The sequence below is a fragment of the Lissotriton vulgaris genome, chromosome 2_1 (genome assembly GCF_964263255.1).
Source record: "Lissotriton vulgaris chromosome 2_1, aLisVul1.2, whole genome shotgun sequence".
Lineage (NCBI taxonomy): Eukaryota > Metazoa > Chordata > Amphibia > Caudata > Salamandridae > Lissotriton > Lissotriton vulgaris.
In genome coordinates this window covers 1,253,753,993-1,253,776,556 of record NC_141687.1, presented here as the reverse complement: position 1 = coordinate 1,253,776,556, position 22,564 = coordinate 1,253,753,993, and the positions used below count along the sequence as shown (strand labels likewise).

At 41.7% G+C, this 22,564-nt stretch overlaps 1 long non-coding RNA gene across 1 annotated transcript in view; it reads right to left on the bottom strand.

The window, feature by feature from the left end:
* Nucleotides 1-22,564, bottom strand: part of LOC147732453 (uncharacterized) — a 126,407-nt gene that overhangs the window by 27,347 nt on the left and 76,496 nt on the right. Inside the window, exon 2 of the long non-coding RNA XR_015308662.1 lies at nt 4,282-4,353. This is a non-coding gene — a long non-coding RNA (uncharacterized LOC147732453). The remainder of the gene's footprint in view (nt 1-4,281; nt 4,354-22,564) is intronic.

The window sequence follows — 22,564 nt, the reverse complement described above, 5'->3', positions numbered from 1 at the left end:
TTATTCTGTCTTATATTTTCATATCCTTTGCAAATGTGTGAGTTATTCTGCCTTTTGTCTCTTTATCTATACACTCCTAATGCATTGAATTGTTGAATGTGTCTGTGAATCGAATGTATTTGATAGATGAAACTTTTCTCTCCCGTGAAAGTTGATGGAACTTGCACTGTGAATCTGTACAAATGAGCGTTCATGTTGACTGAGTTATTTGATAAAATGTAATGAGTCTTACCCAGAGTCCGTTCTCATTTTATTGAAAATTGTAAGTTATCATTAGTTAATTTGTTAATATCACCATCAACTACGCCACTAACGGGTTATTGACCAAAGGAAGAGTGTTGATCTGTGAAGATTAGTTAGGAATTGACTAATCAAGATCAAAGTGAATATAAAACTTGACCCCCAGCGGAACAGCCAGGACACTTGAATGTATATATGGGCCCAATTTGAATTTATTGTTGACTCTGAAGTGTTAATCCCTGGCCTTCCGCTGGATCACTAACATATAGCCACACTTATCATATAGGCATTTTAAGTAATAATACAACCGTTTACAATTCCTTAGGGTGCACGAGTGCCGAGGATCTACCACTACCATCTCTCAGATAAGCAAAAATGATCTCTAACAAAGTTATTAATGTGTGTCTCAGTACTCTATAGTAGATGTCCAGGCAAGGTCTGAAACAAAAGTCCAACCAAAGAGAAAAACCCTTGGGGAAGATATCAATCTATTACAGGGACTATTAGGTCACACAATGATCCAATATGGAGGTAAAATGGTCATTTGTATTTGACAACATTCTTCATATTCCTTAAATGTTTATAGCTAAGCATGATTTAACCCTTTGATGTATTCAACGCATTTAGTACATTAAACACTTTTTCAAGTCTTATTATTTATAACTTTTCTGTGTTGCAGGCACTGCGGAGGGAGGATCCTGGACTTGGTGTTTTCAACTGACTGCTTTTGAAAGGAGAACATTATGTGCCAGTAATATTGTATGAGTGTTACCTTTTTTCCTGTTAACAAAGCAAAACAATGAACAAACAAGCCCTGAAGAATTTCCTCATGAACGAGATGCGTCAGACACAACAGGATAGAACGATTTAAGAAACATGGAAATTGTGAAAAAAAGATGACCTTTTAACCTCCATATTGGATCATCGTGTGACTTCATAGTTCCTGTAATAGACTTATAGGTTTCCCTAAAGGTTTTTCCCGTTGCTTGGATTTTTGTTCCGCAATTTGCATGGACATCTACTTTAGGGTGCGAAGCACACATTAGAATTCCTACCTTCCTTTCAATAACATAGACAAATAAAGAGCTAAAATGAAGACTCTCTTGTCAATGGATCTTCATTTGAGATAGAAACCAAACGAGGAATGTATTGAAGACGAGGAAGCCTTCCATGTAGACAGCCTTTTGTTTCCAAGCAAAACTTACAACCACAGCCCCAGTTGGGACAAATGAGGAGTCATTAGGAAGGAAGGGCATGCAGGGGTCACGAGAAGAGACACAAAGAAAAGAGAATGAGGCAGAGGAAGGAACAAGAGGGAGTTACGGCCAGGAGAAAAGAAAAGAACAAGACACATCAGAAGAGCTGTAGATATCGAGAAGCCCTCCGCCAGTCCGCCAGTTAAATGCAGGCCCTCCAACACAGGCAGAGAGGTACACCCTACTAGCCAATAGAGTCCCTGGAGACAGATATGCTTCTCTGCGTTGAGGCGAGGCTTCCATCCTATCAATGAAATGAATACCATCCGTTTTCGACCATTTCTGAAGCATTAATTATGTGGAACCAGGCATACTTCAGGTGCAGCCAGCTAGCACACAGACCTTTAGGCTTCAGTGTACTGAAACCAATCTGTAGCGTGACTGTACACGTGTTTTTTTTAAAGAAATATTTACTAGTGTATCTTGCCCCAGCCTACTTGCGTGTATTTATCTTTCTTCTCGACCTGTTGCATCTGTCAGCCGATGGTGGGTTCCAATAACCTTTGGAGTGCTCTTTTCTGTCTCAGTGTTTGTGATAACCTTAACCCCAAACAATCTTCAATTTAGGAAAGAGAGGGCACACTAAGAACTGTATTGCTTTGCCCAGTCACAGCAGCAAGAGCTGAAAAGTGTCTGATTCTCCTTATCACGAATAATTAGTGTGCCCTACATAGGAGCCAGGCGATGATTGCATTTTTTCTTATACATTCGGTCAAACAAGAGTAACCCTGAGACAAACCGAGAAGGAACCCGGAGTAATTGAAATAATAAAAAACAGTGGTTCTCCAGGGATATACGTTAATAGGAATTACAAATTGATGCAATTAAAGTAACAGTTCTTCTGATATAACAGTTGTTAGAATGTAATGCATAGTTTAGGCCTTGGTTATGGTTATCAGACTAAAGTGCAGAAAGGTGACAGGGGCTCAGTGCTCAAAGGTGATTCACGCAGTATCAGTGGCGCTGGTGACCCTCAATGCTGGGGAGATATCAGGGAGACTGAGAGACAAAACCAGTGGGGGGCAAAAATAAAATAAAAAATAAAATAAAACATACTTGCCTGTGTTTCGCCCTTCTTTCTTCGTTCTTCTGGCGTCAGTGAGATATATAAGGCACCTCAAGGAGACTCAGGCAACCCCCTACTGCAAATCCCAACGCTGCACTCATGCTGCAGATGAGCAGCATGAGAGCAGCACCAGAATTGGTTGGAGTGGGCTTCCTCGACGCTACAGTGGGCACAGGAAGTCTGTGCCTGTTCTCCGCTGAGCTGTCTGAGAGAGCTAGGTGGAGAGGTTTACACTGCGCATGTCAGGCTGGCCGTCAAAAGACAGACGGCCAAAGTGGCTTGCGCAGTGTAAACGGGTAGAGTGAGAACCACTCTCCTGCTGCCAGAGAGCAGCAATGCTCCACCCCTAAACACTGCTTTGGCTGTGAGCAGTGAAAAATAAATCTGTAATTCATTTTATTATCGTTTCATTTTTCACTTTTGCTGCACTGGCAGCAGGGGGCGATGCTCCTCTGCCCTAATTGGGGGGGAGCCAATGCACAGTATTATATTCAATCAAATGAAGCTGAGATTAGGGCTAGAGTGTCATTTTAATCACTCCGCATTCTGGGTTTTCCATCATTTAAAGTATTTCTCAGGAAGTTTTTTGAAAAACTGTTTTGGTTGATCCCAAGTTATAATATAAACACAAACATATAGGTAAATTGAATAGATAGTAGCAAATGTCATACCATCTCACACATGTTTTGAAATTAAAATGGTACAAAGCAAGTGTCAGTGGGCATGTGATGTGGGAAAGGAACTGCCCCAAAATACAACATAGACATTGGGAGTTAGGTTCATTTTTTGGGATCTGGATTGCTCGGATATTTGGGTCAGGGGCCCTCCAGCACCTAGGGAAACTTACCAATGCTAGAGGTTTGTCCGGAAGCTATACACAAGGAAGATGTGAATTGTTTGTACTGTGTGGATGCCATATTTTTTTTCTTATCCAGAATAACCTACATATTTCAAACATTTGCTAAAAAAACTGAATTCTCCAACATTTCTGCTAAAGAAAACTCTATCTTTTGTTGGGAACATCAGCAATTACACCACCCAGCTAATCTATTTTAGCACCAGGATATATTTTTGGTGATAAAGCACTTGGGGGCATATTATTAAGAACGGCGTTAAAAATGATCGCCGGTTTAGCGGCAGAAAACTACAGCTAAAGCGGCGATAATGGGCTTGATAATATGCCCTTGAGAATTCCAATAGAAGTCCTTGTTCTGGAGTGAACATGGGCTTCTATTGGAATTCTCCAGGGCATATTATCAAGCCCATTATCGCAGCTTTAGCTGCAGTTTTCTGCCGCCAAACCGGCAATAATTCTAACACCACTCTTGATAATATGCCCCTTAATATTATACCCAGCTTAGCATAACCCTAAGAGAGGGTGAAGCATAGAATCTCAAGCAGGGAAAGGTTGTGCCTCAATACATACTGCAGTTTACCATTGAATTGTATTGCAATTACAGGTATATACAAGTCCTACTCCTGACAAGGCATTAAATCGCTACATGACGAGTCACGCGCTACTCTGGAATCCAAACAGTGGTTAGACCAGAGCATTTTGAATTTTTGGGTTAGTTTGCAGTGTCTTGAAACGTTAGTGGGTGAGTAGTCGTGCTTTACAAGAAACCTGATTGATTGATTGAGTTTGGGGTTCAATGACTGAATTGTCAAAGGTCTTCTGTTTGGTTAAGGTTAAAGGCAGAAAAAAATGATCTTACTTACAGAGGAGACGGAGTCTGTCTTGGTGACCTGGTGCTGCAAGAAGTGCTGAGTTGTGGAGATTGATTTGTCAAACTAAGAAAGAATGAGACATATTAGACAACGACAAATTCAGCCTACAAACTCAGACACTTCAATAACCGTAGATCCACCACCTTAGCAGTGGGGGTGTAAACTTTGGTGATTTAATGTCGGCAAAAATTCATCTTACATTAAAAGGTCAGAAGGTTTTCTGCTTACCAGGAGTTTCTCAAATCATATAACCCTCCCCCTTCGTTAGTAACATCTCGGATTGCTGCTGAATTACAACAAGCTGTTCCCACCAAAGTAATATAAAATAGGCATCACGTGAAATGTGTGTTACAATTTATTAGCAGCACATCTTTATTCTCTGCAGGCTGAGAGGTGTTAAGGGAGTAAGGAGATAAAAGCAGGTGGAGGAAGAGTGGAGGCAGACAGGCCATCTTGGGCAAAAGGGCAGAAGACGGAGTTGCAATGCAGGGGTAAAGGTAAGATTGACAGAGATGCAGAGGAATGGACAAAGGTGAGGGCAACTGAACCAAGTCAAAGGACAGAGAAGAGGAAGGAAACAGAAGGAAGAAGGTAGATGCAACATGATGGCAGTAATAGAGATCAGAAACTGCCATAAGGTGTTCATACATCCAGTCTTGGTTTTACTTTGCATTCTGGTATATGTAGCTTTGTAAATTAAATTATAAATATGCCAAATACCAACGCGAAGCAGACTTTGGCAGAGCCAGTAGGTATGACATTGGCTTTTTTGGACTTTTGGCTTTGTCAATGCCTGTTTTTTAGGCCAAGCCTGAGCCAGCGCGCAAGTGCTGATCTGGCGATCTGTTGTAGGTAGAGTATGGAGGAGAAGACCCAACCACATTTTTCATTGGCTTGTGTCTTTGCCCTTCATAAATGCTGGCGTCTGATTCCTTAGGAGGCTTGTTAGTCCCTCCTTAGTGCACCCACGCCGCAATTTGTATCCTTCCATGGCTACTGGCCCCTTTACTTTGTTGCTACACGGCACATGTACTATTTTCTTATTTTATTGTTGGGATTTACTTTGTTGCAGCCCACTCCCGTTGTCCTTGTTCTCCATGCTCCCGCCCTCTTCCCGTTGTCCACGTTCCCTTTGTGTTTTTTACTGTACCTATAATTACTTATGTAACGATGTCTTCATCATGCTTTTCTTCACAGTGCCTTCGCCAATAAATTTAGCTAAGTACGGGGGGAGGTGTTTTCTCCTTAGTTCCTCTTTTATCGCTAAAATGTCAGGAGCATTAGTTACTGGTTCCACCAATCGATACGAGCAATGCCGGAATCGAAGCACGTGATAGGTAGAAACTGTGAAATGTTTAGATTGGTGGGTATAAGTAAAGCTAATCAAATTAGAGATTGAATCTTTCATCCAATGGGAAAAAAGTGGGCGGAGGATGGGGCGGAAATGGAAACCTGCAAGTCTATGTGCCTATGTGGCTTTTGACTGTGATAGATTTCCCGCAAAAGTGAGATCACTTTGTGCTTGTTGGTAAGTACAGTTTTTTAATTCTATTTTAAATGTTTATCTTGGTAATAAAAAGCTGTCATTATATTAAAAATGATAGCTTTAGTTTGTATTTCTTGGGAATACCACTTGACGATTATGTTGGTGATGATTGCTAGAAGCTACTGGTGCCTGCTGCCAGAGAGTAAGCAACTTGCTTGGAAAGATGATTGATTTATGTCCGGGTATGAGTATATGTGGGAGTGTATGTGGGATTGAATTGAACTACAAAAGGCGGTGACGGCAGTGGATACGGGAAGCCTCCCCAACATTGGGACATATCCTCCAGGACGTTTTATCGGCCCCTCCTATCTGGCTGCTGCTTAATTTCAGCTTCCCGGTGGAGTTACAAAAGAAGTTTGTGCCCCAGCTGACGCTGAACATCTGCTGGCCCTCGGGCAGGGACAAGATGTGACACATCGAGGTCTGCATGAAAATTAACATATGAAGCAGATCCTAAGGTGTTGTCCATGGTTTATCGGGGGATATAAATGAAGGTATAATGCAATACAACTGAATTAATTTGAGTTTCCATTCCCGCAACTACAGTTTCCTTTCAATGCACCAGTTGCTTGTGCAACATACACTTGTGATGTTCTCTGGTGCTAGCTATCCAGCTGCGGCAGAGTTTCTTTATATGGAGACTTATGTCTGTAGAGGATCACGATGGTGCCCGCACATGGTGTGAAATTTGAATAGTGCGAGACACAACAATGCACCCAAATTGCACTAGGAGCTTGCATCTGAGCTGACCAGGTTGAACATACCATACTTATGAACAAGGTGGACTATATCAGCAAGATAGATAGACAATTAGCTGATGAAACCACCTATGCGTTATTACCTAGTAACCCAATAAGATCAATAGTTACATTAATTGAGACACGTCTAAAATACTGGAGAGGTAAAGGACTAATTTCAGAGACAGAATTCAGATATCTTTTTAATGACACTCCGACAAATCCATGTATATATGTGCTTCCCAAAGTACATAAGCAGAGCAGGTTTCAGCCTGGAAGACCAATTATTTCCGGGATCAATTCACCAACAGAACAAATATCAGAATATATCGATATGTATTTACAACCACATGTGGTAAATCTGCCGTCTTACATAAAGGACACCCGAGATGTTTTGAGTAAGGTATCTGACGTGGAATGGACAGAAGGTCACCTATTGGTCACAATGGACGTGTGTTCATTATATGCATGTATACCTGGAGAGATGGGTCTCAATGCGATAGAACACTTTCTGGACAGTCGTTCAATAGAATGTTATGAACTCACACAAATGTTGCTGGATTGAATTAATTTGGTCCTGGATAACAATATCTTCTTACACAATGGCCAGAGGTATCGCCAAAAAAGGGGTGTGGCGATGGGGGCGAAATTTTCCCCATCGTACGCAAACCTTTATATGGGACTGTTTGAGCTGGTACATGTTTGGCGTAATTGCCCGGAACATCTATTACAACACATTCTATATTATGGGCGATACATTGATGATGTCCTGCTCTTTTGGGCAGGACAAAACATTAATTGCTCACATTCTGCACATTTGTTAATGATTTTAACCTATCATTCACCATGGTGTCAAGTACTAGACAAATACATTTTCTGGATATTACAATCACTGTGGATAAGGACAGACTAATGACTATACCATACAGAAAGAAAACGGCGTGCAATGCCACTCTGCACGCAAAGAGTGCACATCCATCATCACAAATAAACGCAATACCATTCGTGAGATGCTGCGTATCAAACGGAATTGTAGTGTGGAATCTGCTCTAAATGGGGAATTAGATAATGTGCAACGTAGATTTGCACAGAGAGGTTATTCCTCTGCCATTATCAAACAAGCTAGAAATAAGGTGAATCGAATCAAAAGGTCTACCCTGTTGATGAACAAAAATGGCAAAAAAAGTAAGAAATTCAGGAAGTTGAACTTTATTGCACCCTACTCTAGTGCAAGTACTGATGTCTATAAGATATTGAAGAAACATTGACATTTACTTACACATGACACAGATCTTAAAACACTAGTAGGAAATAATCCTGGTATCACACATGCTAGAGGAAAAACACTTAGGCAATATCTGTGCCCAAGCTTTGTACCACCTTTATGGAATGAGAATTGGCTATGGTGCACACAGAAAGGTTTCTATTGTTGTGGAAATTGCAGTATATGTTGCTTTGGGTTACACAAAAAGACTGAGTTTAGATACAATACAGAAAGGACATACAGTATAAACAGTTTTATAAACTGCAATACGAAGTTTGTGGTTTACTGTATTGTGTGTGTATGTGGCAAAATATACATAGGGAGCACCATCAGATCCCTAAAGGATAGAATTCAGGAGCATATACATGCCATCAAGAATAACAACACACAATACCCACTGGCAGTACATTTCAACAACACACATAATGCAAATGACTTACATAAACTTGGTTTTCATGGTATTGAGAATGTAAGCATGGGTCCAAGAGGTGGTGATAAATTATCTTGCTTACGCAAGACAGAAAGCCTATGGATTATCAAGCTCCGTGCGGTTGAATGTGGGATCAACATTGTCAAAGATCTTCATGAATTCCTCTGAATGGTAGACATCCACAAGCAAATATGTTACTGCTAGATTCATGTACAGCAATGTATCTATGATGATATGTGTAATTGGGTAATGCTGACTGTACACAATATATAATGTCAATGCAAGTACACACATGCAAGAATAGATCGGGTTTTTCTATCTTTGATGTGCACCATGAGGACCAATGTTTTAAATGAATGAAACTAATTAATGAATCATATGGTGACTTATAACTTTACCATGTACAATAATAACACAAAGGTGTTTCTGAAAATGATGAATTTTGATTCTCTCTCTCTTTATTATGTTCAAGAAAAATACTTCTGTCTCTCTCATTTAGATTGTAATGGTGGACACAAGACTTCTGGTGTCCTTCTTTTATGTTGGGGGAATACTCGAACACCCACATTGGCATGCTTCATGATGAAAGAGATTGCATTGATGACATAATCTCTATGAAATATTGCTGTGGTTTCTATTTACATTTAAGTTGGATAGGACTTTGAACATTATTTGGAGAAAAAAAATTGAGACCGAAAATATTGGTCCTGCAATTTACGGAGTACTAAGAAAACTGACAAAATTGATCGCAATTACTATCGGCGATACATATCAATGACTAACTTGGTCCGTGTTATGAAACCGAGGGCTTTCGACTTAGACAAAAGTATAGACTCGCTATGTTCAATAATGGCGACTGTGAGTTTGGTAACAACGATACGATCCGAGCAGGCCAGCCCTCTTTCTGTGTCTATGATACTATTTGCGTTCCTGGCGTTGCTTATCAGATGCGGGATTTTGAATCCGGCACCGTGCACGAGAAAGGAGTATGAGTGGGCCCCACATTTAGCGCTTTCATGAGGAAAAGAGGTGAGGCTCTTGGGTGATTACTGACTAAAATAGTTATTTTTTAAAGGGTGATTCGAATACACAACCCCGTTTTTTGCTAAAACAGTTAGTTAAGAACTGCATGTTGCCGAATAAATATACAAACTTTATCGGCTTACAACGGAGGGGGTTGATAACTACGTCTCGCTGTGATTAGAATGGCTCTTGGGTGACTACTGACTCAAACGATTATTTCTTAATGAGTGTTTCTAATACATAACCCCGCTTCTTGCTAAAATAGTCGGTTATGAACCACATTTTGGCGGACAAACATACAAACTTTATCGGCTTACAACGGGGAGTGAATGCTCCATCTCACTGTGATTAGACCGGCTCAGTACAAAAACTGGTGTTAATACATCTAATTTTGAGTAACGCGGCCGCAAACATTTTATTCTTACAATCTCTTTTCTTGCAATCTCTTCGTATCTATGTTAGCATACTTTGGGATGTATCAAGATTCAAATGGACAAGATTATTCTATAAAGGATGGACTTGGATCCTAAGACTGGATGTTAAACTTTGAAGAGGACAAGATTTTATATATTGGGGCCACAATCATCACAATGATGGTAAGGCTATTTTTAATCAAAAGTATTAAATAAACTTTTTTAAATAAACTTAACTCAACTTAGAATAATTGTTTTCAGAGTTCATGTTAATACATTGAGTATGTGATACACCTGATGCTTTTCCCACAATAGCCCCCTAAGATGTGGATTACTCTTATATACAAATACGCCATGTTACCTATACATGATGGTTTTTAGGCCCCCAGTATGCAATAGAGCTACATATCCCCAAATAAATGGGCTATCATTGGTGAATAGTACTATTATCACAATGGCAGTAAAATATGACTCATTGCATAAAAGCGGATTAGGGCTTATAGCTGGAATCGTTTTTTTAGTATGATTAGCCTTTGTATATACTTATGATGGCATCACTTTTACAGAATGATAATAGGAGCGCAAACTTACAATATTAACCTGAAAATGTGCTGTCAAACATCCGGGATACTATCCATCCGCCACAGAGAAGTGCACCTTAGAGAATACTTACAATCACAGACTTTTGGAGCAATTAGCAACAAGGTGAGAAACATCACAATAATAGGTGCGCGTTACTTGCACCTGGTGATGGGCATGGTTCACAATGTTTAAATACTACACACTAAGTCACAACAAATATAATAATTTGCATTTAAATTGGAGATATGTGCTTATCTTTGGAATTTTACTTTGATAATTTTCCAATTTTCACAAACTCTTTTGGTCTTTCCACCAGCATAAATAGCTGGTCTCTGGGAGACTTGATCCACAAGGGTGTTTTGCATACATACAATAACTCCTTCTAGTTTGATATATGTATAAAAACTAGGTTGATTATTCTGAGTCACAAGGGATTTTGCATGCCTAATAGACGAATATAAATGTTTCAACTAGATTGAAACCAATTATTATTTGATGGACATGTACAAACATCTTCCTTGCAGCCTTGAGAAAGCCCTGTGGGCAAAACGCGCGTCGGCTGCTGTTTTCTGCTTGTGAACTGTGAAAATTAAACACAGACCCCAACCTAAGAAGATCTGTTTGGACTACTTGACTTTCCTTTTTGATACATTCTGGATCTAAAACACATAGGGTGCTGAGACGTCATCGGATTGTTTAGAGAAATACCTATATTACTGAGTTTTTGGAAATAATGATATTTGTGTGTTCAGGTGTTTTGTGTGTATAGGTTGAACATACCTGGCTGTTCACTGTATCTAGCCTTGATATCCCAGAGTGCTTCTGCTGCTCTGATGGCATGATGCAGTGTAAACTAGTGTATAATCTTAATGCAGTGATTTCGTAGCATATAGTGCATCATGCATTCTGTTCGTTGATGTATTTTTGCAGTCCTATGGTGTCAAAGACTATTGAGGACGTATCCTGAAGCGATGCGTTAACAGTACAATGCAGAGATGGGCAGACCACAAATATGAATAACACAAAACAGATCAGTGGATAAAGAGGGCTAGCTGAAAACCCCTGCAAATACGTACACTATACATACAATTGTATAATAATATAAAAAGGACTTGGCTAACATTAGATTTAACAAGCATTTGCAATGCAATAGGTCTCGCATTAGGAAAGTTTGAGCTATTGGTCTTGTAAATAAGAAATCTTTTATTTATGTGTTGGTTTTGAAAGTAGTGAAATTAATAGCTTTGTCATTTAAAATGCCAATACTTTTAACTTTTGCAAATGTGACACCTATAGCATTTGTAATGCAACATGTTTTGTATTTACATGACTTAGAAGTATTAATATTACAAATAACAATGGCTTTTATTTTTTTTAAATAATGAATAGTTAAATTAAATTTATTGTAATTTATAATGGCAATAGCTTTAACTTTAGTAAATAACTTTTGTGAAGATTATGTTCAGTGTATTTTCCAAGAACAGAATTGAAATATTAAAAAAATATTTACATTTGTAATAAAGCTTGAAACATTGAGAGCACATATTTGAACCAGTTGTTGATTAGTTACACAGATTGATGCTGTGGTGGCTCTGAGTGATGTTGTGGTGGCGACGAGTGATGCTGTGGCGTTCAGTGAAGCTGTAATAGCCCATAGTGATGTTGTGGTGCTCCTGAGTGATGTTGTGGTGCCCCTGAGTGATGTTGTGGTGCCCCTGAGTGATGTTGTGGTGCCCCTGAGTGATGCTGTGGTGCCCCTGAGTGATGCTGTGGTGGTGCGATAGATAGATAGAGTGAGGGCGATGGATAGATAGATAGAGTGAGGGCGATAGATAGATAGATAGAGTGAGGGTAATAGATAGATAGATAGAGTGAGGGCAATAGATAGATAGATAGATATAGTGAGGGAGATAGATAGATAGATAGATAGATAGATAGATAGATAGATAGATAGATAGATAGATAGATAGATAGATAGATAGATAGATAGATAGATAGATAGATAGATAGATAGATAGATAGATAGATAGATAGATAGATAGATAGATAGATAGATAGATAGATAGATAGATTGAGGGTGATAGATAGATAGAGAGATAGATAGAGAGATAGATAGTTAGATAGATAGATAGATAGATAGATAGATAGATAGATAGATAGATAGATAGATAGAAGATAGATAGATAGATAACTAGAGTGAGGGCGATGGATAGATAGATAGAGTCAATCTATCAAACAGTACATTTGTAGAGCGCGCTATTCACCCGTGAGGGTCTCAAGGCGCTGAAGGGAGGGGGGTGGCGCTACTGCTCGAATAACCAGGTCTTGAGGTGTTTCCTGAAGGTGAGATGGTCCTTGGTCAGCCGTAGGTGTGCGGGAGGGAGCTCCATGTCTTCCCTGCCAGGTAGGAGAACAATTTTCCTCCGGTGGTGGTTCTGCGAATCCGGGGGACGGTGGCGAGGGCGAGGCTGGTGAAGCGGAGCTGGCGGGTGTGGGTGTAGAACGATAGGCGGTTGTTGAGGTATTCGGGGCCCATGTTGTGGAGCGTTTTGTGTGCGTGGGTGAGCAGCCTGAATGTGATCCTCTTGCTGACAGGGAGCCAGTGCAGGTTTCTCAGGTGGGCGGATATGTGGCTGTGGCGAGGGATGTAGAGGATGAGGCGTGCGGAGGCGTTCTGTATGCGCAGAAGGCGTTTCTGCAGTTTGGCTGTGGTTCCTGCGTATAGGGCGTTACCGTAGTCCAGTCGGCTGGTGACGAGGGCCTGGGTGACCGTCTTTCTGGTTTCGATGGGGATCCACCGGAAGATCTTTCGGAGCATGCGCAGGGTGTTAAAACATGAGGAGGAGACTGTGTTGACTTGCTTGGTCATCGTGAGGGAGGAGTCCAGGATGAAGCACACGTTTGCGTGCGTGGTATTTGGGTGTTGGTGCAGTGCCCAGTATCGTGGGCCACCAGGAGTCGTCCCAGGCGGATGGGGATTGTCCGAGGATGAGGACCTCTGTCTTGCCCGAGTTGAGCTTCAGACGGCTGTGCTTCATCCATTCTGCGACATCTTTCATTCCATCCTGGAAGTTGGCTCTGACGGTGAAAGGGTCTTTGGTGAGGGAGAGTATCAGTTGGGTGTCATCGGCGTAGGAGATGATGTTGATGTTGTGTTTGCGTGCGATGGTGGCGAGGGGGCTCATGTAGATATTGAAGAGGGTTGGGCTGAGTGAGGAGCCCTGGGGTACGCAGCAGATGATCTTGGTGGCTTCGGAGCGGAAGGGAGGGAGGCGGACTCTCTGGGTTCTGTGGGAGAGGAACAATGTGATCCAGTCCAGGGCCTTTCCTTGGATCCCAGCGTCGTAGAGGCGGGTTATTAGGGTGCGGTGGCAGACGGTATTAAAGGCCGCTGAGAGGTCTAGGAGGATGAGAGCGGCTGTCTCTCCGTTGTCCATCAGGGTCCTTATGTCATCGGTGGCTGCGATGAGGGTGGTCTCGGTGCTGTGGTTTGCTCGAAATCCGGACTGGGATGGGTCAAGCGAGATGTTTTCTTCGAGGAATGCAGTCAGCTGTTTATTGACGGTCTTCTCGATGACTTTAGCCGGGAAGGGGAGGAGAGTGATGGGGCGGAAGTTCTTGAGGTCTTTGGGGTCCACTGTTGGTTTCTTCAGGAGGGCGTTGATTTTTGCGTGTTTTCAGCTTCCGGGGAAGGTGGCTGACGTGAAGGAGCTGTTAATGACGTTCCGGAGGTGGGGTGCGATGATGGTGTTGACTTTGTTGAAGATATGATGAGGGCATGGGTCTAAGGGGGAGCCGGAGTGGGTGGTGTTCATGACGCGGGTGGTGTCTTCAGTGCTGATGGGGGTCCATGCGCTGAGGCTGGTGGTGGGGGTCGATGGTTTGGTGGCTGGAGGCGGAGTCTGGGGTCCAAAGCTGTTGTGTATATCTGCCATATTGCGGTGGAAGAATGTGGCGAGGGAGTTGCAGAGGTCTTGTGACGGTGTGATGTCGTTGTTGCTGGCGCTGAGGTTAAAGAGCTCTTTGACGATGCTGAAGAGTTCCTTGCTGTGTGGGTGTTGTTGTCCAGCCGCTCTTTGAACAATGTCCTTTTGGTGGTGCGGATCATCTGGTGGTATTCGCGGGTGGCTCTCTTGAGGGCTGTCATATTTTCTGATGTCCGTGTGTGGCGCCAGGCTTTTTCGAGGGTTCAGCATGATTTCTTTGCAAATTTGAGGGCGTCTGTGAACCATGAGGTTTTTCTGTTGCTAGTCTTGCCTGGGGGTTTCTTCAGTGGAGCGAGGTCGTCAGCGCAGTTGGTGATCCACTGTGCGAGATTGTGTGCTGCGTCGTTGGTGTCTGGGGTGTCGACGGGTGGGTTCTGGCTCAATGATGTGGTCAGCTGGTCTGTGGTGATTTTGCTCCAGCATTTGAGGGAGATAGATAGATAGAGTAAGTGCGATAGCTAGATAGATAGATTGATAGATAGATAGATAGATAGATAGATAGATAGATAGATAGATAGATAGATAGATAGATAGATAGATCGATAGATAAAGTGAGGGCGACAGATAGATAGATTGAGTGTGACAGATAGATAGAGTGAGGGCGACAGATAGATTGATAGAGTGAGGGCGATAGAAAGATTGATAGAGTGATGGCGATAGATAGATGTGTTTGGTGTGTGTGATTATGTGTGTGTGTTGTGTGTGTGTGTGTGGTTGTGTGTGTGTGTGGTTGTGTGTGTGTGGTTGTGTTTGGTGGTATGTGTGGTTGTGTGTGTGGTTGTATGTATGGTTGGGTATGATTTTGTGTGTGTGGTTGTTTTTTTGTGTGATTGTGTGTGCGATTGTGTGTGTGGTGTGGTTGTTGTGTTTGTGTGGTTATGTGTGTGTTGTATGTGTGTGTGTGCGTGGTTGTATGTATGTGTGTGTGCAGTTAGAGAAAGATGCATGTGGAAGAGAGCAGCAGATCTGCACAGGAGAAGAGAACAGGGAGTTGGAGAAGGGGGCGGGGTGGAAGAGAGCAGCAGATCAGCCCCGGGAGAAAAAAAGCAGGGACTTAAAGATGGATGCAGGGTGAAAGAGAGCAGTAGATCAGCACAGGAGAAGAGAACAGGGAGTTAAAGAAGGATGCGGGTGGAAGAGAACAGCAGATCGGCCCAGGAGAAGCGAACAGGGAGTTAGAGAAAGAGGCGGGTGAAAGAGAACAGCAGATTAGCACAGGAGAAGAGAACTGGGAGTTAAAGAAGGAGGCGGGTGGAAGAGAGCAGCAGATCAGCACAGGACAGGAGAAGAGAACAGGGAGTTAAAGAAGGAGGTGGGGTGGTAGAGAGCAGCAGATCAGCACAGGAGAATAGAACAGGGGGTTAAAAAATGAGGCGGGTGGAAGAGAACAGCAGATCGCCACTAGGAGAAGAGAACAGGGATTTGAAGAAGGGGACGGGGTGGAAGAGCGCAGCAGATCAGCACGGGAGAAAAGAACAGGGAGTTAAAGAAGGATGCGGGTTGAAAGAGAACAGCAGATTAGCACAGGAGAAGAGAACTGGAAGTTAAAGAAGGAGGCGGGTGGAAGAGAGCAGCAGATCAGCACAGGAGAAGAAAACAGGGAGTTAAAGAAGGAGGTGGGATGGAAGAGAGCAGCAGATCAGCACTGAGTGGTATTTGGAGTGTATGTTGCATTGAGTGCAGTGTAATTATGTGGCATGTAATTATGTGGCACTGAGTGGTATTTGGAGTGTATGTTGCATTGAGTGCAGTGTAATTATGTGGCGTGTAATTATGTGGTACTGAGTGGTATTTGGAGTGTATGTTGCATTGAGTGCAGTGTAATTATGTGGCGTGTAATTAGTGACACTGAGTGGTATTTGGAGAGTATGTTGCATTGAGTGCAGTGTAATTATGTGGCGTGTAATTATGTGGCACTGAGGAGTATTTGCCGTGTATGCTGCATTGAGTGCAGTGTAATTATGTTGCAAATAATGATGTGGCACTGCGGCAGAATGAGGCAGAGTGGGTAATGCTGTTACACAGCTGAGCCCATGTACAGAGCCTGGGGCACAATAAGGTGGAATGAGGCACCGTAAGGAACAGTGAGGTGGAGTGAGGCGGAATGAGGCAGAGTGGGGGATGCTGTTTCACAGCTGACCTGGGTACCTGGTCTCTGGGATGTCATTCTTGCGAGGACGATTGCTCCATATGGACTTGGTCAAAGATGCAACATACCAAAATGTCTCTGGTTGGATACATATAAAAACGTATTGTTGATAAAATGTTTTGCAATGATGAACAGCACAATTTCCCTTTGTTTTATTTGGGGCATGGGAAGGATACCGGAAATTGTAAAAAGTTTGCAAACCGTGTAGGAGCACTTTTTAACAAAATATAATATAGGAAAGCGAAAGGGCGATGTTTATGTTGATGTGTGTGAGTGTGAGGTCCGAGCGCACTGCCGTTCCTTTTTAAAGTTTATATTTTCAATATGCCACTTCGTGAATTTCAGAGCGTGCTGAGCGTGTATACGCCCAAAGAAGGAGGAATCGCCCATACACCCCCTATACGGATACTTCCTCGTCTGGAAGTGATGTATCGAATAAACCACCACCCAGCAAGAGCCATCCACCTAAAAGAATCACACTATCTACTCAAGCAAAGACACCAACTATCACTCAAGAAGGCACGAATTTAGCTGATAAACCGACTACTTCAACAGCCTCGGAGACTACAGAGGAGCCTTTTTTAAAGAATTGGCTTGGTAGTTTGGTCTGCTCTGTTCCAATGATGCACTGGGCCAGGGTCAGACTAATTTGCATATAGCCAAGTTCTGAGCTGGGATGGCGCAGTGAGCTAAAAAACGGTGATGGATCAAGCCCTTATCTTTGGACTGGGTAAGAGTGGTCTGCTTAATTCAGACACTCTGTTCATCACCACCCCCCTTTTCTGAATCATTTTTGTCCACCATAAGCGTGGAAGGGTATACTCAGATGTGAGTCCCTAGCTCATTGCACCATCAGGATTCAAGCAAGCCGGGCCGAAGACGGCTGAAATGCCAGAAACCGGTCCCCGGTAGCTTGTTTCCTTCCCAGTATAATAATTGGCTTGGTAGTTTGGTCTGCTCTGTTCCCATGATGCACTGAGCCAGGGTCAGACTAATTTGCATATAGCCAAGTTCTGAGCTGGGATGGTGCAGTGAGCTAAAAAACGGTGATGGATCAAGCCCTGATCTTTGGACTGGGTAAGAGTGGTCTGCTTAATTCAGACACTCTGTTCATCACCACCCCCCTTTTCTGAATCATTTTTTAGAGTCTGGCATGGCCCAACCAGACGATCCAGGGGGACAAAAAGAACCCCCGAACACAAGAAGTGTTACAACCAAGACCGAAAAGAAGAAGACAACCGGTAAGAACACTATTTCTAAGCACAAATTGACTAACCAAGAATTAATGGTGCTACAGAAAGGTACCTCTTTCGTTCCCACTACACATTCAAATTCATTGGAACTTGAAATCAGTTTCTTTAAACTGATGCGTAAGTTAAGATTACGCTATTTATTTGACAATGTGGTAGACAAACCATCAATCACAGAACCAGATCAATTGAAAGGACTTCGAACTAGGAGCACTTTTATGGCCCCAACAAGCCATAAAATACTAGACTTATTTGAGACAATGGTTAAGCAAGACCTGAGTAAGATTAAATTTGAAAAAAAGATCAAAAGAAACTTGACCAATAAGGAAATGAGCATTTTAAAGAGAGTTGCTAACAATGAAGACATCATCTGCACAAAAGCAGACAAAGGCGGAGGCCTTGTAATAATGGACACGGCAATGTATCAACAAAAGGTCAAAGAGCACTTAGCGGACACTAACACCTATGCTGATTTAAACCACAATCCGACTCATAAATATGCTAACAAACTGGCAGAAATCATTAGGAGAGCGAAAGAAAACAGAGTAATAACTGAGAAAACTAGAAATTTTCTAACAAAAATTAATCCAAAAAGTCCCACATTTTATATGATGCCAAAAGTGCACAAAGATCTGTTTAACCCACCATTACGTCCTATTGTCTCGACAAACATGAACCTACTGGTCAACTGATAGATAGATACATGCAACCTACTGTACAGAAAATGGTCACCTATATCAAAGATTCCACTGATTTTCTGATGAGATTGGATATGTTGGAGATAGGAACTAATGAACAGTTGTTACTTTGCACGGCTGATGTAAAATCTTTGTATACTGCAATACCTCATGGAGCTGGAATTGAAGCTATCGAAGAAGCAATTCTATCTACGGATTACGATCAACCAATGCAAGTGTTCCTTATGGAACTCATAGTTTTCACACTTTATCATAGCTATTTCAAAATGGATGACACATGGTATCAACAATTGGTAGGAACTTCGATGGGCAACTGTGCCGCCCCAGTGCATGCAAATATATATATGAAAGCATATGAAGAACAACTAATACTAAGTAATCCCACATGGACAGACAATTTAAAGATGATAGTACGCCACATTGATGATATTTTTATCCTATGGAACAACACTGAAGAAACTCTGCAGAAGGCATTGTTGGAATTAAACACTAAAAATGAGAGAATACAACTCACTTGGGAGATATCAAAAACTTTCATCACGTTCTTGGATGTTCGCGTCAACCGGCATCAAGGGAAAATAGAAACAGAAATGTATCGCAAAGAGACAGACAGGAACAATACCCTTAATTTTCATAGTTTTCATCAGGAGCCATTAAAATTACATCTACCCACATCTCGGATGATGAGAGCTAAAAGAATTACCTCTAACAAGGATAAGGTAGAAAGCACATTAAAAACCATGGGAGAAAGATTTCGCAACAGAGGATATCCAGATAATCTAATAAAACAATCCATAGAGAAAGTGAATCTTATACCTAGAAGAGATCTATTGAAAACACGACCTAAGGTGAAAGAAGAAAGGATGATAATTGTGTCCAAATACTCTACGATGAGTTACAAATTCAAAAAGATTATTTGAAATCATTGGAATATTCTACGAGCGGAGCCTGACTTTGAACACGCTTTCGAACAACAACCTATTTTTGCCTTTACCAGGGGCAAAAATTTAGGGGAATTATTGAAACAAAAGAGGTCAAAAGAGACTTGTTTTCGAGGAACTAGACCTTGCCTACAATGTGGGCACTGTAATAACATCATGAGGGGTAATACAGTGACGCATCCGATGAAAGGACACACTATTAAATTGCACGTAAACGCCACCTGTGACACAGCGAATGCCACATACATGTTAAAATGTCCCTGCGGGAAAGTGTATGTGGGGAAGACCACACGTAAGATAAACATAAGACTCAATGAACGCAAGTCTAACATTAGGACCGGAAACGTCACATCGACAGTGGCTATGCACTTTAAAGAAGAGAAACACAACGTGTCGCAACTGCAATTTCTGATTTTGGAAATAATCGAAAAGACAGAAGGACGTGATAACAATTGTTTTCTCCTCCAAAGGGAAAACAACTGGATGTACCTATTGAACTCCCACAAGCCATTCGGGCTCAATGATCGTACTGAATTTACATGCTACCTTTAAAAACACATGATATCTTGAACTTTTCAGACATTTTATTTGGAACATGATAAAAGCACCCAGGTGCTTAGCCTTGCCTACGCGAATGGATGTTCGAACATCCTCCTAGTGGTTTGTTATGCATGTTATCATTTACATTATGATTTGGATTTTTTTTAAAGCTTGGATTGTTTTTATTTATTCTACAAGCCAGCGTAATAATCCCTATCATTTTTCATGACTTGAAACGTAGAAAACTTTATAGTTTACATAGTGAAGTGACATATTGATTAGCGTGAGTATAGCAGCCCTCTCATTTGCCAGTTTTTCGATCATGTGACCGGGGTACGGGCCAATCAGAGCCAATCATCCTATTTGAGTCTACACTGATGTTGTGAAAAGTAACGCCATTGGTCAGACGCTTTGCTAATGCCTGGCAACATTTGGAATGAGCAAATGAATATTGCAATAGGCGTTTTTCGTCCGAGATGTAAGTCAATATTACTGTGACCATATTGTTTTTTTAAACAACAACTAATACCTAACAAAGAGTTTCATGTAAAGCACGCTGCTCGATCTCATCTTATCTTTCAGTTGTGCATTATCGAAGAACTCATGAACATGAGTACATGTGAGTGCCTAGTTGGCATTATTTTTGACATTCACGTTACGTAGCACCTATGCACTGGGAGAATCACGCATGAACACGATTTTGAACACAATGTTGTTTTGTAAACTGCTATTTGATTATTTTATTGATATTTTATTGATGATTGACACATGCATTAATATACCTTGTTTCAGCTGATTGTCCCTGATGAAGGTCAATAATGACCGAAATGCATTGGACTAATGGATTGAAATTGATTACAATCTCAAAGAATACAATTGCGAATGAAAAATGAACTTTTGAAAAACCTATGAATGAAATAAATTCGTAAAAAGTTAACGATTGTTTTTGGAGTGAAATTTGGAGGAACTCTGGGATAGACAGAAGGATTAATGAGCTGGGCACCAGGGGATGCTCTCACGCCTCGGAGGGAAGCACTACATTGTGATGTTTATTTTGACTCAGACCGCGGGCGAGGCTTCTCCAGTCACTGATGCAGTTAAAACTCGCAGAGCGGAGTGGTTGAACACGAGAAAGCTCCTCATTCTTTGGCGTCTAACCTCACACGCTGCAAACCAATCCCCGAGAAGAAAAACAACTAAAGTCTGGTTACTCTAGCCTTGGGTTCCCAAGTAGTGCAAAGCAGGCCTTCTAGCGCTTCAAAGTCTAGTCAACACTAGACATACAATTATAAAAAAATAGCAAAATTAAAATGAATAGCTTTGTCATTCACAATGCCAATAGTTTTAACTTTTGCAAATGTGACACCTATAGCATTTGTAGTGCAATATGTGTTGTATTTACGTGACTTAGATGTATTGATATTACAAATAACAATGTTTTTTTTAATAATACTTAAAGAAAAGTTGTGTAGAGAGAGAGAGTGCGAGAGAGAGGTGTGTAGAGAGAGAGATTGAGAAAGTAAGAGAGAGTATGCGAGGTGTGTAGAGAGAGAAAGAGATATGCGTATAGAGAGAGAGATGCATATATATAGAGAGAGAGAGAGGTGTGTAGAGAAAGAGAGAGAGAGGTGTGTTGAGAGAGAGTTAGAGAGAGAGTTGTGTAAAGAGAGAGCTTGTGCTCTCCTGGCTCCTCGGGGCGGTTTAGTGTTAACACATAATTGACAAACCCATCGTCAAGCAGGATGTCTCTGTCTTTGTTGTTGCCCACTGGCGCCTGTTGTCTGTTTCAAGCAGAAGAGCTGAAGAAGGCGGATGCACGTGCTGCTAAGGGAGAAGGGAGGGGGTACCCCCATAAGAATGGCTCTGTCTGCCTTGTCCCCAGTGGCGCCAGTTGTCGGTTCCAAAGTAACACTTGCTAATTAATAATTGTAGCAGAGCAAATGAAAAAACCGACACAGAGATGTGCACCAACAGAGTGTAGAACCGGGATTTCTGTAAAAAAAATGCACAACCACGCAGTTGTTTTTCCCTTCATTAAATACTTAATGTAATAAAAGCGCTTGTTTCTTGAAAATTACCTTGCACCTCGCAAACAGAATTCCTTAATGCACGCGCTCTATATATTGTGAAACAAGCATACTAAGCCCTGTTGAGTTTTCCAACCACATGTAATATAATTGGGCATGTATGAAAATTAACTGTGCTTCCCTTGTGTACTTGTACACAAATGTAAAGGAGTAGTGCGAAATAATTCCAGGCCGTATCATGAAAAGCGATCGTTACAGGTTATAGGTTGAATCCCTTCAATCTTTTTTTTTTTTTTTTCCTCATCTCCACCATGGTACTAAAGTGTCAAGCTTTCGGACAGGGTAATCTGGCTCATAGTATGATTGACAAGCTGTCTCAGCCCAAGGCTGGTGGGGCTATATTCGATATGAGATTCCGCCAACACCCCTCAGCGAAGTTGTTCAAACATTTCCACCTCAAAACCCCAAAATGTTTTTGACAGATATTTACCAAAAGCCAGTTACCACCATTGCCTTTGCCACCAAATCGCTGTGTAAGAAGCGAGGATGTTATAGCAGTAGACGTGTATCATAGCTTTGTAATCATCGGAACTGGGGGGGGGGGGGGAAACAGCTCAATCTTATGGAACTAAACAAGTATCTGCCAGAGTGCCCTTTTGTTTGATGTTCCAGACCTGGCCATGTCCAT